Consider the following 17,953-nt stretch of genomic DNA (forward strand, 5'->3'; position numbering starts at 1 on the left):
ATGGGGTTGGACACAGTCCCTTGGCCCACGTGGGCCTCACTGTCTCCATCTCCATTTTGCAGATGAAGTAACTGAGGCCCGGTGAAGTGACTTGCTTAAGATCACCCAGTAGACAAGTGGCGGAGCCGGGATTATTTCATTCTGTTAATGAGGTGTACATCCCCTTGATTCTATTTATCATAATTATGTTGTCTTGTTTTTGTCCGTCTGTCTCCCCCGATTAATAATAATAACAATAATAATAATGTTGGTATTTGTTCAGCGCTTACTATGTGCAGAGCACTGTTCTAAGCGCTGGGGGAGATACAGGGTCATCAGGTTGTCCCACGTGAGGCTCACAGTTAATCCCCATCTTACAGATGAGGTAACTGAGGCACAGAGAAGTGAAGCGACTTGCCCACAGTCCCACAGCTGACAAGTGGCAGAGTCAGGATTCGAACCCAGGACCGCAGGCTCCCAAGCCCGGGCTCTTTCCACTGAGACACGCTGCTTCTCTAAGATTAGACTGTGAGCCCGTCATTGGGCAGGGATGGTCTCTATCTGTTGCCGAATTGTATATGCCAGTCGCTTAGTACAGTGCTCTGCATTTTGTAGGTGCTCAATAAATACTATTGAATGAATGAATTAGAACCCATGACCTTCTGACTCGCAGGCCTGTGCTCTATCCACTATACCATGCACTTTGTACCTGTCCAGTACTGCTAAACCCAGGGATAGATACGGGATAATCAGATCGCGCAGTCCTTGTTCCTTATGGGACTCATAGGAGCGAAGCAGGTATCTTATCCTCACTTTACAGATGAGGACACTGGGGATCAGGTTAAAGTGACTTGTCCAAGGTCACACAGCAGGCTAAAGTCTGAGCTAGTGGCTCCAAGGCCCAGGTTTTTTCCATTAGGTTATTTGATAGTTGCCCTTCCGGGCAAGTATTTTAACCTCTCTGTCCCCAACACTCCCCTTCTGCCTCTCCTTAGTGATGTCTTTATCCTTATCAGGATAATAACAATAATAATGTTGGTATTTGTTAAGCGCTTACTGTGTGCAGAGCACTGTTCTAGGCGCTGGGGTAGACACAAGGGAATCAGGTTGTCCCTCGTGGGGCTAACAGTCTTAATCCCCATTTTACAGATGAGGTAACTGAGGCACAGAGAAGTTAAGTGACTTGCCCAAAGTCACACAGCTGACAAGTGGCAGAGCCGGGATTTGAACCCATGATCTCTGGCTCCAAAGCCCGTGCTCTTTCTACTGAGCCACGCTGCTTCACTAGGATGGCCTAGTGGTTAAAGCATGGGCCTGGAGCCAGAGGTTGCGGGGTTCACCACTTGCCTGCTGTTCAACTTTGGGCAAGTCACGTAACTTCTTTGTGCCTCAGTTCCCTCCACTGCAAAAAAATGGGGATTCAATACCCGTTCTCTCTCCTACTCAACTATGCGCCGCATGTGAGACAGGGATTGTGAGCCCATCATTGGGCAGGGATTGTCTATCTGTTGCCGAATTGTGCATTCCAAGCGCTTAGTACAGTGCTCTGCACATAGTAAGCGCTCAATAAATACTATTGAATGAATGAATGAATGACTGTATCTGGCCTGAATAACTTGTATTTACCTCAGCACTTAGAACCTGACACATAGTAAGCACTTAACAAATGCCATAAAAACCCCCATGTCCTTAAATTCCTTTGACTATCTTTATGCGGCTATAAGACAGTTCCTTCTCTCAGCATATGTTCAAGCCCAACACCGGTGAGAATTAAACAGCACGCACCTCAGAGGAGCTGAAATTGTGTGGGTGAAACTATCTAACGGCTGATGCAAGGCTTGCAGTTGCCAAGTCTGAGCGTTTTGTGCAGCTTTTAATAATAATAATAATAATAATAATAATGTTGGTATTTGTTAAGCGCTTACTCTGTGGAGAGCACTGTTCTAAGCGCTGGGGAAGATACAAGGTAATTAGGTTGTCCCACGTGAGGCTCAGAGTCTTCATCCCCATTTTACAGATGAGGTCACTGAGGCGCAGAGAAGTGACTTAATAATAATAATGTTGGTATTTGTTAAGCACTTACTATGTGCCGAGCACTGTTCTAAGCGCTGGGGTAGATACAGGGTGATCAGGTTGTCCCACATGAGGCTCACAGTTAATCCCCATTTTACAGATGAGGTAACTGAGGCACAGAGAAGTGAAGTGACTTGCCCACAGTCGCACAGCTGACAAGTGGCAGAGCTGGGATTAGAACCCAGGACCTCTGACTCCTAAGCCCGGGCTCTTTCCATTGAGCCACGCTGCTTCTCTAGAAGCAGCTGGTGCAGGGCTTGCAGCTGCCAAGTCCGAGCGTTTTGTGAAGCTTTTAGGGCAGGCTAAAGCAAGCGTGAGAGGGAGTGTGGCCTAGTGGAGAGAGCACGGGCAACTGTTGCTTCCGCCGCCCAGGCCCACGCTCTCACCACTAGGCCGCCCTGCGGAAGCCTTTCCACCTCCCCTCGTAATTCCCCCATCGGTGAGGGTGGGGTGCGAGCCTGGGACCCTCACTTTTTAGACTTCCAAACAGGTCGGAGGAAATGATTCAACTTCATCTTCCCTCAGCGACCTCTAGCTTTAGGGGAAGCAGCGTGACTCAGTGGAAAGAGCCTGGGCTTGGGCGTCCGAGGTCCTGGGTTCGAATCCTGACTGCCACTTGTCAGCTGTGGGAGTGTGGGCAAGTCACTTCGCTTCTCTGGGCCTCAGTTACCCCATCTGTAAAATGGGGATTAACTGTGAGCCTCACGTGGGACCACCTGATGACCCTGGATCTACCCCAACGTTTAGAACAGTGCTCTGTACATAGTAAGCGCTTAACAAATACCAACATTATTAGTCATCCCCTTGATTCTATTTATTGCTATTGTTTTTGTCTGTCCGTCTCCCCCGATTAAACTGTAAGCCCGTCAAAGGGCAGGGACTGTCTCTATCTGTTACCGATTTGTCCGTTCCAAGCGCTTAGTCCAGTGCTCTGCACATAGTAAGCGCCCAATAAATACTATTGAGTGAATGAATCTCCTTTATCCTCAACAGCTCCACTCAGCTAGCTTCCAATTGGCCCCCTCGGCCGTCAATCACTTGCCCCCGTTGACCTATGACCTTGGGATTGGCTTAAAGCGTATTTAACCCCCGCCCCCCGAGCCATTTCTCTTCCCCCCAACGACCCCCGTGCGCCCCGCCCCCGCTCCCTCCTTATTGGCCCCCGGGCACCGCCCCCTCCACCCTCTGATTGGCCCCCGGAGGAGTCCGTCAAGCCGTCCCGCGGGGGGGGGGGGAACCCGACGCCGATTGGCCAGCCGTGGGGGGCGGCGGGGGAGGGAGAGCGCGCGCGCCGGGCCGGGGCTTCTGATTGGCTGCGGCGGGGAGGGGGCGGGAGGGAGGGGGAGGTTAAATAGGCGCGTGCGCGCGCGGCTCGGCCCCGGTTGCCCTCAGGCGGCGGCGGGGACGAAGGGGAGGGGGGCCCCGCTGGGGGCGTTCGTCGGGACGGTTTGAGGAGTCCGTCCGCCGTCGTCGTCGTCGTCGCTTCTTCTTCCCCCCCTCCAGTCTCCCTCATGGCCGCCGCCGCGTCCCCGCCCCCCACCCGCCGGACCCCCGCCGCCTCAGGAGGCTGAGGAGACCCCCCCCCCCTTCCTCCCCCTCAGGTAACATCCGGGTACCCGCCGTCCCGGGGGGGGGGGGGAGGGGCGGCCTCTCTCTGCAGAATCACCGCTCTAACCGTCTCCTCAGCGCTCACTCTCTGCCAAGCGCTGCGGGAGGGGCAAGGGCCGAGTCGAGGGAGCGATGGTGTGGGTGAAGAAGCGCCCCCTGGGGGCCGGGCACTGCTCTAAGCGCTGCGGCGGATACAAGTTAATAATCACAGTCATTCAGGCGTAGGTATTGAGGGCTGGCGGTGTGCAGAGCGCTGTTCGAAGCGCTGGGGTGGATACAGGGTAATATAGTAATTCAGTCGTATTTACTGAGTGCTTGTGGTGTGCAGAGCACTCTTCTAAGCGCTGGGGTGGATCCAAGGTAGTAGTCGTATTCATTCAGTCGTATTCGTTGAGTGCTTACGGTGTGCAGAGGACTGTTCTAAGCGTTGGGGTGAATGCAAGGTAATAAGCATTTATTCCGTCGTATTTATTGAGTGCTGGCGGTGTGCAGAGCACTGTTCTAAGCGTTGGGGTGAATACAAGGTAATAATCATTTATTCCGTCGTATTTATTGAGTGCTGGCGGTGTGCAGAGCACTGCTCTAAGCGCTGAGGTGGATCCAAGGTGATAATCATATTCATTCAGTCGTATTTGAGTGCTTAGGGTGTGCAGAGTAATAATGTTGGTATTTGTTAAGCGCTTACTATGTGCAGAGCACTGTTCTAAGCGCTGGGGTAGACACAGGGGAATCAGGTTGTCCCACGTGGGGCTCACAGTCTTAATCCCCATTTTACAGATGAGGGAACTGAGGCACAGAGAAGCTAAGTGACTTGCCCCCAGTCACACAGCTGACAAGTGGCAGAGCTGGGATTTGAACTCATGAGCCCTGACTCCAAAGCCCATGCTCTTTCCACTGCGCCACGCTGCAGAGCACTCTTCTAAGCGCTGGGGAGGATCCAAGGTAGTAGTCATATTCATTCAGTCGTATTTATTGAGTGCTGGCGGTGTGCAGAGCACTGTTCTAAGCGTTGGGGTGAATACAAGGTAATAATCATTTATTCCGTCGTATTTATTGAGTGCTGGCGGTGTGCAGAGCACTCTTCTAAGCGCTGAGGTGGATCCAAGGTAATAATCATATTCATTCAGTCGTATTTGAGTGCTTAGGGTGTGCAGAGCACTCTTCTAAGCGCTGGGGAGGATCCAAGGTAGTAGTCATATTCATTCAGTCGTATTTATTGAGTTTTTACGGTGTGCAGAGCACTGTTTTAAGCGCTGGGGAGGATCCAAGGTAATAATCATATTCATTCAGTCGTATTTGAGTGCTTAAGGTGTGCAGAGCACTCTTCTAAGCGCTGGGGAGGATCCAAGGTAGTAGTCATATTCATTCAGTCGTATTTATTGAGTGCTTACGGTGTGCAGAGCGCTGTTCTAAGCGCTGAGGAGGATCCAAGGTAGTAGTAATATTCATTCAGTCGTATTTGAGTGCTTAGGGTGTGCAGAGCACTCTTCTAAGCGCTGGGGAGGATCCAAGGTAGTAGTCATATTCATTCAGTCGTATTTATTGAGTGCTTACGGTGTGCAGAGCGCTGTTCTAAGCGCTGAGGAGGATCCAAGGTAGTAGTCATATTCATTCAGTCGTATTTATTGAGTGCTGGCGGTGTGCAGAGCACTGCTCTAAGCGCTGAGGTGGATCCAAGGTAATAATCATATTCATTCAGTCGTATTTGAGTGCTTAGAGTGTGCAGAGCACTCTTCTAAGCGCTGGGGGGGATCCAAGGTAGTAGTCATATTCATTCAGTCATATTTATTGAGTTTTTACGGTGTGCAGAGCACTGTTTTAAGCGCTGGGGTGGATACAAGGTAATAATCATTTATTCAGTCGCCTTTATTGAGTGCTTACAGTGGGCAAAGCACTGTTCTAAGCGCTGGGGTGGATACAGGGTAACAGTCGTATTCATTGAGTCGTATTTATTGAGTGCTTAGGGTGTGCAGAGCGCTGTTCTAAGCGCTGGGGTGGATACAGGGTAGCAGTCATATTCATTCAGTCGTATTTATTGAGTGCTTAAGGTGTGTAGAGCACTGTTCTAAGCGCTGGGGTGGATACAGGATAACAGTCATATTCATTCAGTCGTTTTTATTGAGTGCTTACGGTGTGTAGAGCACTGTTCTAAGCGCTGGGGTGGATACAAGGTAATAGTCATAGGAGTGATGGTGTTGGTTAAGCGCTTACTTTGGGCCAAGCACTGCTGTAAGCGCTGGAGTAGATACAAGGTAATAGTCATATTTATTCAGTCGTATTTATTGAGTTCTTCCGGGTACAGAGCACTGTTCTGAGCACTGGAGTGGATAAAAGGTAATAGTCATATTAATTCAGTCGTATTTAGTCCTTACGGTGTGCAGAGCACTGTTCTAAGCGCTGGGGTGGATACAAGGTAATAACCATAGTAGTGAGGGTGTCCGTGAAGCGCTTACTTTGGGCCAAGCACTGTTCTCAGCGCTGGGGTGGATGCAAGGTCGTCAGGTTGTCCCACGTGGGGCTCTCAGTCTTTATCCCCATTTTCCAGATGAGGTAACTGAGGCCCAGAGAAGTGAAGTGACCTGCCCAAGTTCACTGCAGGCAAGGGAATGTGATTGATGTTCTTTTGTCCCCTGCAAAGCGCTTAGTACGGTGCTTTTCACATGGTAAGTGCTCAATAAGTGTGAGTGATAATAATCCCCATTTGACAGATGAGGAAACTGAGGCCCAGAGGAGTGAAGTGACTTGCCCTAGATCACACAGCAGACCAGGTGTAGAGAAACAGCGTGGCTTAGTGGCAAGAGCATGGGCTTGGGAGTCAGAGGACGTGGGTTCTAATCCTGGATCCTCCGCCTGTCTGTTGTGTGACCTTGGGCAAGTCACTTCACTGTGCCTCAGTTACTTCGTCTGTCAAATGGGGGTTAAGACTGTGAGCCCCACCTGGGACAACCTGATTACCTTGTACCTACCCTAGCACTTAGAATAGCGCTTGGCAAATAATAAGCACTTTGCAAATACCATGATGATGATTATTATGTTGGCTGAGGCAGGATTAGAACCCAGGTCCAATGACTCCCAAGCCTGGGCTCTTGCCACTAGGCCGTGGTGGGTAAGTGGGGGCAGGGGGCTGTGCGAGAAAGACACACACCAACACTCTCACCCCCTTTGGGGACCTCCCAACTTCACCCCTCATCGATCAGTGGTACGTAGTGAGCACTCACTCTGTGCAGAGCACTGTACTGAGCGCTTGGGAGAGGACCACAGAGTTGGTGGACACAGACACATCCCCTGCCCACCCCATGCTGACAGTCTAGAGGGGAGACAGACCTTAATAGAAATAAATGACGGATACGGACGGAATTGCTGTGGGGTTGAGGGAGGGGTGAAAAAAGGGAGCAAGTGCAGGGGCGAACATTTGGAGCCCTCCGGACCCCAACAGGTCCCCCGGAGTCTGTCCCTCCCCCGGCTTCCCCGAGGTGGGGGGGCTTTCCGCCAGCCCCGGAGCCCTCGGGGACTGTCCCTGCCAACCCCCCGGGCCGCACCGGGGAAATCCCCCCTGCCCTTGGTCTGCCCTCTGCCCTTGGCAGAGGAGGGAGGGACTGCCCCTGGGGGCGGATCTGTGCCCTTTGGGCTCCTGATATTCGCCCCACCCTCCGCCCCCGCCACTCAAGTACATAGCGATAAATTATGTATTTTAAACTTTATATTGATGCCCGTCTTCCCCTCTGGACTGTAAACTCGTTGTATCGTCCTCCCCCGAGTGCTTAGTACAGTGCTCTGCTCTAAGTAGACACTCAGTAAATCCGACCGATTGAGATCAGCCTGGCCAGGTCGACTGCCTCACCGTCCTCGCAGAGACTGTAAATACCATTGATTGATCGATTGGTTGGGAGGGATTGGAGGCTAAGCAGAGCTCATCCTGGACCCTGCCTGGATGCCCCCGGGCGAGGCGGGCACCTGCCGGTGACCAAAGCCGTCCCCCGCCATCCCCACCGGGAGGGTTGACGTTCTGGTCAGCGTATTCTTTGCTGAAAACCTGTTGGACCAGTGCTGTGAGTCTGTTTGCCCTACAAGCTTTAGATGCCAGGAACGGTGGTGGCGATCCTCCAGACTCTAAGCTTCTTGTGGGGAGGGAACGTGTGTACCAACTCTGTTAATTGTAATATTAATAATGGTATTTGTTAAGCACTTACTGTGTGCCGAGCACTGTTCTAAGTGCTGGGGTGGATAGAAGGTCCATCAGGTTGTCCCAGCTGGGGCTCACAGTCTTCATCCCCGTTTGACAGATGAGGCACAGTGAAGTGACTTCCCCAAGGTCACACAGCACACGGGTGGCGGAGCCAGGATTAGAATAATAAAAATAATAATGTTGGTATTTGTTAAGCGCTTACTATGTGCCAAGCACTGTTCTAAGCGCTGGGGTAGATACAAGGTAATCAGGTCGTCCCACGTAGGGCTCACAGACTTCATCCCCATTTTACAGATGAGGGAACTGAGGCACAGAGAAGTTGTGACTTGCCCAAGGCCACACAGCTGACAAGTGGAGGAGCCGGGATTGGAACCCATGTCCTCTGACTCCCAAGGCCGGGCTGTTTTCACTGAGCCGCAGGGTCTGTTGTATCAAACTCTCCCAACCTCAGCACACAGTAAGCACTCGGTTAATATCAATGATTGATTGTACTCTTCCAAGAGTTTAGTACAGCGCCCTGTGCACAGTAAACAGTGAACATCCGTGATTGATCGGTGATGGTCGTCCCCGGTTGCTCTTAGCTTCTGAGCTGTTCCCGCAAACTGCAACACCCTCTTGTTGGGAAATGGCAGAGACGGACTGCTTCTGAGTGGGCTGGATCTTATTTCTGGAAGCCATACACTTTGGGAAAGGCTGCTTCTACCTTTTGAATTTTCTTTCAACTCAGTCAAGTTAACCGGGTATTGTTGCGCCACTTTGTCGAACGCTCCCCTCTTATTCCATTAACGAATACATTTTTGCCCTCGGGCAGCTGCGAAAGTGTTTTATGGACATCGAACGCCCCATTGGTTTGTTTAACTGGATGTTATGTTGAAATTTATAACACTTGATAAGGGGTCTTGTTTTTTTTTTTTTTAATAGGAAGTGGTATGTTCCCGAATATAGCATACATCTTTCCTCTTTTAACTGGAAAGCTTGGCTGGCGCTGTCACTGTTCCTGTATTTATGTAATCTTTAAAGTCCAGCTGCAGATGGCTCTTCTGTGATCTTACCAGTGGGTTGTTTTTGCCAGGGGCACAGAGCAGATGTATGTGTGTGTGTGTGTGTGTGTTGACTGTACTTACATTTATAATGAATGGATGGTTGGTGTAAGGTGTTAAATTCTATGCTCGCAAACTTTCTCCTTCCCTCAAAATTTTCTACTCTCCCAATCACTTAGCACAGTGCTCTGCACACCTTAAGCCCTCAGTAAATACAGCAGATTGAAAAATTTGACTGTTATAGCTCACTGCCTCCCCCTACACCCTCCTCTCGCCCCCCGTCCCACCAAAAAAGACCAGGTAAGAATGAAACCATTGACTTTTTCTGATGAAGGTTGGCCTCTTAAGGCACCTAGGATGATGGTAGTGTTATAGAAATTGTGCATTATATCTGCCTCTTCAAAATACATGAGTAATATCTGTGCTGAGGTATTCCAGTAACTGGTTGGACACATGAGACTTTGTAGTAAAGTTGTTTTTTTTTTTGAGGAGGAGCTCTGTGCATGGAGACTTTGGCAGTCAGATACAGTGTGAAACTTGAATTAATTTTGCAGTCATCTATCTCACTGTGGTCTTCCAAGTTTCATAGGTAAAAGGATCTGGACAGAACTTCATCTCTAGCAGGTCACTTGATAAATGAATATAATCACCATCCCCTTTTTTTCCCTTTGAAAACCTCCGTAGAGCTCTTAAATATGTGCTTCACAAATTGTGTAGCAACCTCTACCACTATTATTAATAAAAAGTCAGACCTTTTGCTGGCACTCTTTTTAAAAATGACAAATAATGGGAGCATTCTAAAGAACATTGCTAAAGCTTTAAAAAAAAATCCAGTTATTAGGGTACTCATGGAAAATCAGAAATCTACATACATCTGAACTGTCCAGGAAAAGCTCCTCTTTCAGTTGGGCTGGTTACTTTAACCTTCTGTTTGTTTCCAGAAAATTGGAATATAAAAAAAAATGCACGGAGGTCCGACTGTAATGTACCTGTCCTACCTTTCTGTAATTCCTTGCTCCCCATGTTAGACCATTATACTATTTTTTAAGGAAATACGCACTGTACTGTGGTTTCAAATCAAGCCAACAGTTGATCTCCAGAATTTTATGCCTTGAAATTCTGAAGAATTCGAGGTATTGGTCTTTTCTTCTAGTGTCATTATTATTACTTTTTATGACATGTCAGAAATGAGGTGGATTTAACCTCAGTAACCCATGAGCAAATGGAGTTGTGCCCTCATGGTTAATGACCCACCTAATTTGGCCTGTGTGATAGTCTCCCTTTGAGAGAGGCTCGGACCTGGAATAGCAGGGGCTTAACACAGGTCAGGAATAAGTAGCTCTGGGTGAGGGAATCTTGCACCTTGCGTCTTCCTAATGCTCTCAGTCTCCTTAGTGGCTACGTGATGACAGAGAAGGGCAGTACAGATCTGAAAGAGAATTAAACGCAGATTGAAACCGGCTTCTTTGACTTCATTAGGGTTGATTCATTTAGCTTAGAGTTTCTCAAAATAGTCAGGGGGTTTATTAAGTGCTTACTATGTACCGAGCACATCGGTCCCACACAGGGCCCCCACTCTAAGAGGCAGGGAAAACAAGATCTTATCCCAGTTGGACAAATGAGGAAATTCAGGCCCGGAGAGAGGTTGAGCTGCTCATTCGGGGTTTCCCAGCCGGTCAGTGGCGGAGACCAGACCTCCTGACTCTCGTGTGCTTTTCATTAGGCCGCACTAGGTAGGACACTGAGGGAGGTCACAAGCAAATCCGAGCGAGTTTGAGAGCAGACACTAAAGTCGTTCTAAGTTACAGCCTGCTAATCCAACCCCTCAGATGCCGTTATGAATTGCTGACCTCTGAGGTGTGAAGATACTATTTATGGTTGCATATATTTGTATAGATTCACACATGTTAACTATTATAAGTATATTCACAATCCACAACTCTGCCTGCTTTCAAAGCCTTATTAAAATCACATCTCTTCCAAGAGGCCTTCCCTGACTCAGTCTGTCGGTCGTATTTATTGAGTGCTTATGTGTGCAGAGCACTGTATTAAGCGCTTGGGTGAGTACAGTATAACAGAGTTGGTAGACACGTTCCCTGCTCACAATGAGCATACAGTCTGGGTGGAGGAGACAGACATTAATATAAATAAATCAATCCTCATTTCTCCTTCTTCTGTGTCACCTGCTCACTTGGATCGGTATTCTTTAAGCAGTTGATATTCCTTTCCCCTCCCAGCCCCATAGCTCTTATAAATTACACATCTGTAATTTACTTTAATGTCTGTCTCTCCCTCTGGACTTTTAAGTTCCCTGTTGGTAGAGAACACGTCTGTCCACTCTGTTGTATTGTACTCTCCCAAGAGCTTAATACAGTGCTCTGAACGCAGCAATTGTTCAATAAATGCCTTTGTCACATTCTTCTCAAAGCCCAGGGTCTACAAGATGCCTCATTTATAATGGCTTTTTATCACCTGGTGTAGTCTCCCAACCCATTTCAGCCATACCGTATTGTGTCCTTCGCACAAGTGGGTCAGTAGATTCAGAGAAGATGGACATTGCCCAGGCTCACAGTTGCTCACAAGTTGGTGAAGCTCTCCCTGGGTTAGATGCATCCCTGTTATGAAATCTAGGACATTGAAGGTAATTCTCGGCTTTTGTAATAATCGTAATAATTGTGGTATTTAAGAGCTTACTTTGTGCCAAGCCCTGTAGTAAGCGCTGGGGTGGATACCAGCTAATCGGGTTGAACATAGGCCCTGTCCCACACGGGGCTCACCATCTCCCCATTTTACAGATGAGGTAACCAAGGCCCAGAGGAGTGAGGTAACTTGCCCAGAGTCACACGACAGAGAAGTGGCCGAGCCGGGATTAGAACCCTGGTCCTTCTGATTCCCAGCCCCGCGCTCTATCCCATAGGCCACTCGGCTTCTCCTTTTGTGCTAAGTTAATGGGATTTAAAGTGGTCTTCCATATGGGACGAAATCCTGCCAGGCCTGTATTTTACAGCTCATCCAACTTTCTCAGCATGGTACTGCCAGAGAGTTGCCGTCTCTCTTGTCTCCTTGCCACCACGAATCTCTGTATTTTCATCTCTTCTCCTCCCTGCCCGTCACGCTCTCATTTTCTCTTGTGATCAGATGGTAACGACAGCCCACCACCGCTAGCTATACCACAATACGGCTACTATCTTTTCCTTCATTTCTAGCCTTTTGGTCGATTCTCCCCCTCTAGACTGTGAGCTCATGTGGGCAGGAATGTGCCTGCTTGTTGTTATAGTGTACTCTCCCAAGTGCTTAGTACAGTACTTTACACACAGTAAGTGCTCAATAAATACAGTTGAATGAATGAATGAATTCACCGACCCAGATTCTGCTTCTCTCCCTGGTGAATGTTAGTTTTGCTGCTCCCTTCTACACACATCAATCAGTGGTATTTGAGTGCTTACTGTGTTCAGAGCACTGCACTAAATTCTTGGAAGAGTCCAGTACACTGAGAGGGTAGTCACAGTCCCTGCCCATATTGAGCCTACGGTCTACAGGGGGACATTAATATACATAAATAATTGTCCTTTCCCAAGCACTTAATTCCAAAACGGGCCCTCAGTAAATGCCATTACTACTGAGAATACAGTATCAGCTGTTTCTGCCAAGATAATCTTTCCAGTTTATGAAACTCCGAACCTTATTTCCAAGGGAGCTTGTAGAATTTCCTTTTCTGGAGACTTGTAAGACTAGGAAAGGGGATTATTTTTCTGGCACGGAGCAGGGGGATGGAACACACGTATTCTTAAGGCATTTTTCAGGTGTGTAATTTCACATGCCCCTCATTAAAACCAGTTCCCGATTGTCCTCTCCATCGAGCACTCAGTCCGGAAGGCCGTAGCCATGCTGGTCCAGTTCTGGCTAAGTGTCCCTTCCCTCAGACCTTTAATCCCTTCTTCCTCACTGCTCCTTGTGCCTGGAACAGCCTTCTATGGCACGCAAATTGGCAGGACTCTCTCCTTCCCTTTTTCAAAGCTTTCCATCCCCCTTCCCCGGCCACTCCTCCTCAGGAGCCTGCCCCAATTGGATGGAAGCAGAAAAGATTTTCCTGTTCACCCCACGGGCCACCGCTGTGCCAATAAGAAATGTGGAAGAGAGAGATGCACCTGAGGCACTTTGGGACTCTGCTCCTGTTCGTTCCATCCTGTGCTTCAGCACGTAGCACGGAGCGAGCGTTCCCAAAAAATCTAGGAAGAGTAGGAAAGTCCAAAGAGCCTGTTGTGGCTTTTAAGACCCTGCTTTGAGATCTGTCTGGACCCGACACCCGGCCATTGTGTGTGAGAGAGAGACGTTGAATAGCTTTTCTGCCAAACAGCCTCTTGACTTGAATGGAAACTGCAACTCATCCTTAATCGGGGAGGGGGTGGGGGGCAGCCGAACAGCACAGGGTGCAATTGTTTTTAACGAGGCAGTCGACCCGAAACGCGACGCAGACAACCGCCTGCGTCGGCTGTTTTCTCCCAGAGAAGGGAGGACAGCTAAGTAGACCGACCACGCGGTGGCCGGTCTGGGCAGAGAGGTGCAGCTAACCAATCCACCTGGCTTCCCCGACACTCTGGTCGGAATTGCTGATGGTTCCCTGAGTTCCCCGAGCCACAAAGCGAGCAGTTAGGCCCTTGGGTATGGGCCCGTCGGGGGTCCTGGCTCCTGGGAATGAGGGGCCGGCCCTCTGCCGGAATGGAAATAATAATAATGATGGTGGTGGTGTTCGTTAAATGCTATGTGCCAGGGAAGGATATGCTGGGGTGGATATGAGCTAAACAGGTTGGACACAGTGCCTGTTCCACCTGGGACTCACGGTCTTATTCCCCAATTTACAGACGAGGTAGCAGGCATAGGGAAGTGAAGTGACTTGCTCCAAGTCACACAGCAGACAAGTGGCCGAGCCGGGGTTAGAACCCAGATCCTTCTGCCCCCCAGGCCCAGGCTCTTGTCCACTTCTTCGTGGTACTTCTCTAAAACGGAAATAAGGATGGAAGCTTGATCACCCTCAAGGTGGTAACTTGATGAGCTTTGGTTTCCTCTTCCATTCCAGGCACACCTGGATCGAAGAGCTCAGAAAACGTTCAGCACTCAAGCGCTTAGTAGAGTGCTTGGCACACAGTAAGCACTCAATCATTTTGAGTGAATGAATGAATGAGTTTAGGCTCTGCCCGAGGGCTTTCAGTCGGATTCTCAGTGTAAATATTTCAGGACCTGGCTACTGATCCCTGTGGCAGCCAGAGACCTGCCTCCTCTTTCAGGGCTGTCCCACGGGGTCACCGTGGTCCCTGGATCACAGTGGCTTCTTTGCATTTTGTCTGCCAGAGTGGATGAGAGCACCGGAAGGAACAGTGAACTTTAGAACAGTAAACAGGGAGTGATCGATAGGTGGAATATGTTGAATATCGAAGCTTTGGCACATCCTTCTGTAGAAAACCCTCTCACATTTAACCCAGGCCTCGCTTGCATCTGCAGTAGGTAACTTCGCTGCTTTCAAGGTGAGATTGAAGCCGGCTGCTCGCTGGCCTGCAATCCCTAGAGAGTCCCCCGTGGAAAGAGGAAAAAAAAAAAAGGCTGCAGCTTTCTAGGTATTGAATATGTGAGCTGTGTCGTCCAGAAATTGTGTGTGGTCTAATTGGGTGCGCAAAACTCTCCTCTGATGGGGAAATGAGAGAAATTTTGGTCGGCCCCAGAATACAGAGTACAGTGTGGGGAGGAGGAGTTGTTTGAGGTGTTTTGAACACAGGTCTTTTCAAAGCCTGAACTATAAATGAATGCTTCTTCTGAAACCCATTTGCCACATCTGATATGCAGAGAGCTACAAAATACTTTAAGGCAACAGATCAGTCCTTGTTTCCGTGAGTTGAGAATTTACCCTGCTAGTCTCTTCTTTTGGTAGCTTTTTTTTCTTTGAGGGTGGGGGGAGGTCTTTCCTAAATTGTAGCTCTACAGAAGTGCCTGTTTCTCTAAGTGGAAGACTCTCACCTCACTAGCACAAAAATCACCTCTCCAGGTCCTTAGCCCACGCAGGTAATGGGGAGGTAGCCACCCCCTCCAAAAAAACCCCAAAAAACTGTTTTGTGGAGGAAATGGCAGTCGTTATAAATTTGGAAGCATGAAACACTTGGAAAATCCTTTGTCCTTTTTTGGGGGGGAGGGGAACGACAAGCAAAATGACCAAGAGTTGAGGAAAGATGGCCACAGGTCATTTCCAGTCCCCAGAGCAGGGACAGAACGGTTTATTAAATACTGGATTTATAATCAGCAGAGGTGCCACTGTGGGGTGCTTCAGTAGAACTGGTCTCTTGGGTTGAGGTTGGCTCTGGGGAGGCTACCACTTAAAGACAGGGGTGCTCAGTTCATGCATTTAGTTGTCCCGTTCAAGAAATTGGCTACTTTGGTAACCAAAGGCAATGTGTCTGAAAAAATAGCTTATTTAAAAAAAATTGGAAACAAGACAAAATCCCCGTCCTCCCCCCGTGAAGTCTTAGCATCTGATTAGTAAGGTGGTGACAGACATATTCTGATGCTTCGAGGAGGCCGTTTTGAATCCTGTTTCAGGAGGTTCTCGTGTAGATGCGGCAGATTAAATCGGATCCGACTGGACTGGCAGTCGTTTAGGCCTCGGTGAATTCCAGTGAGCATTTGATCATTAGGGGTGCTGCCCAAGGTGACAGGGGACCCTATACGGCGGGCTTTTCTTCCATGACAGCCTTTTAACTCTTTCAAGTGCTTAGTACTGTGCTGTGTACACAGTAAGCGCTTAATAAATACGATTGAATGAACTCTGCATTCCCAAATTCTGGTCCAAAGCAATTTTCATCGAAGAAGGAGAAATTTGTTTTTCTCTTGCATATCTAAGCAGGGAATTGGATGACTCTGGGCAGTAGGTAATGGAGAGCTGAGAAGCAGGACGACGAAACGAGTGTCTGGGTTGGGTAGCAACCCATAACACCCCGTTCTAAAGCAGGGGTGTCAAATTCAGATTTGCTGGTGGGCCAGACTCCTTTTTGGGACAAACTGCTGGGCTTCCTCGGACTCAGATGGCGTGGGAGGCTGGGGACGGATGTAGGAGAACAGAGGGACGCTGAGGGGTTGCCACCCTATATCCTTTCGCTTGGTGTTCATCTCCTGAGCATTGGTGTCTCCTCTCCTTCCTTGAGCCTTCCAGCATGTATTTAAAGAAGGGGACTGGGTAGGCCGGAAAAATCAGGAAGGGAAGGGTTTGTGGAGCCAGGATCACCAATCGAAGTATGGAGAAGCAGTGTGGCCGAGTGGAAAAAGCCCAGTCTGGGAGTCAGAGGACCTGAATTCTAATTCTGGCTCCTTCACCTGCCTGCTGTGTGACCTTGGGCAAGTTGTTTAGCTTCCCTGTGCCTTTTACCTCATCTGTAAAATGGGGACTAAGACTGTGAACCCTATGTGGGATAGGGACTGTGTCCAACTTGATTAGCTTGCATCCACCCCAGGGTTTAGTACAGTGCCTGGAACATAGTAAACACCTAGCAAATGCCATTTAAAAAAAAAATGGATTGGGGACAGCATGAGTGAGCTCACTCTGAAAGACATGGAAATAATAATGATGATAATGGTATTTGTTAGACACTTACTATATTCCAGGCAGCGTACTAAGAGCTGGGGTGGTTACAAGCAAATCAAGTTGGACACATTCCCTGTCCCACGTGGGGATCACAGTCTCAATCCCCATTTTGCAGATGAGGTAACTGAGGCCCAAGGAAGTGAAGTGGCAGAGCCAGGATTAGAACCCATGACCTTCTGATTCCGAGGCCTGTGTTCTAGCCACTCTGCCATCCTGCTTCCACGCTATTCTTCCTTTGATTTTGTTTGTTCCAAATGGGGTGTCTAGTCTGAAACAGTGACGGGGTGGGGTACGGATCATACGTTGGGGCTGGTGTTTCTTGCAAAGTTGTCTCCATTTGGGGCATGAAACAAAACAGGTCTTGCAACATTACAAAGTAGACACCGGACCGCATTTGGTGTTGAAAGGTGGGGAGTATCTGCCATTGAGAGGTCAGCTGTCATTTCAAAATCTCCAGGCCTCTGTGACTAAGGCGATGTGTGAAAATGTGACAGACATACAAACCAAACCAGATCAGCAGCAGTTAAGCGATTCTGTCCCCTCCACCCGGTGGAGAATCACAAGCTGAACCAGACGAGCCACAGTTCTTGCCCTAGTTCCCCTGGTTCCTCAATAGCCCCATGACTTTTCTTTGGAGCTCAGTCTGTCTTAGCCCAAGCCTTCTTTGGGGAGGAACTGTCATGAAAAAAATAGTCAGATAGCTTCAGGGGCCCCACATTATTCAGATAACTGCAAAGTGTGGAATCTGAGGTAAACCCCAGAGATGCAACTATTTTTTATCCACCATTCAGTAGTATTGAGCTCTTACTGTGTGCAGTCTACTGTACTAAGGGCTTGGGGGAGAGTACAATAGAAGACACAATTTCTGCCCATGAAGATTTTACAATCTAATAGGTTACAGCAGATCTAATAGATTAAAACGCGTGTCCCCTTCTCTCAAGATCTGTCATCACTTGTCTATCACTTTCAATTCTCTTGGTCCACTCTCCGTCTTTCCTCATCCTACTGAAATGTTAGGCCCACCCGTTTCTTGTCTTTTCAGCAGTTCTTTCCTTCCCCCTTTTTCTCCTCCTCCTCCTTTTTCTGCTCCTCCTCCTTCTTTTCCTCTTCCTTTCTCTCTTTCAACATAATCTTTTGGCCTCGAAAACTACTTCCCTCCCGCTGCTTGAACATCAGTGTCCCAGGGTACTCTATGCATCGTATTCTCCTTTTAAGCAAAAGAGGAGGATTTGGCTATTGAAGAGTCAATGTTGGTTCTTCTCTCTGACCTGAAAAACACCATGTTCCCCTGCTGTAAGAACCTCCCTTCTAAAAAGGGAGATTGCATTTTTAGAGGGAGACCAGCCCTGAATTTTTTTTTAAATTTCACCTCCTTTAGAAGGGACGAAAGGAGGTCACTGCAACTGCTGACGCGGCTCTGTTTTGATCAGGTGGAAAGGGGAG

The 17,953-nt window shown here is 48.7% G+C and overlaps 1 protein-coding gene across 2 annotated transcripts in view; it reads left to right on the forward strand.

Annotated features, from left to right (window-relative positions):
* The first annotated feature begins 3,636 nt into the window (after positions 1–3,636).
* The window catches only part of TESK2 (testis associated actin remodelling kinase 2), a 67,561-nt gene continuing 53,244 nt past the window's right edge, over positions 3,637–17,953 (forward strand). Inside the window, exon 1 of one of the 2 annotated variants that reach the window (XM_029083202.1) lies at positions 3,637–3,653. The gene's annotated coding sequence lies outside the window, so the exon portion shown is untranslated. Of the gene's footprint in view, positions 3,654–8,226; positions 8,304–17,953 lie in introns of those variants that run through there. The other variant, XM_029083200.2, reaches the window with a different exon arrangement.

Source organism: Ornithorhynchus anatinus, chromosome 18 (genome assembly GCF_004115215.2).
Source record: "Ornithorhynchus anatinus isolate Pmale09 chromosome 18, mOrnAna1.pri.v4, whole genome shotgun sequence".
Classification (NCBI taxonomy): domain Eukaryota; kingdom Metazoa; phylum Chordata; class Mammalia; order Monotremata; family Ornithorhynchidae; genus Ornithorhynchus; species Ornithorhynchus anatinus.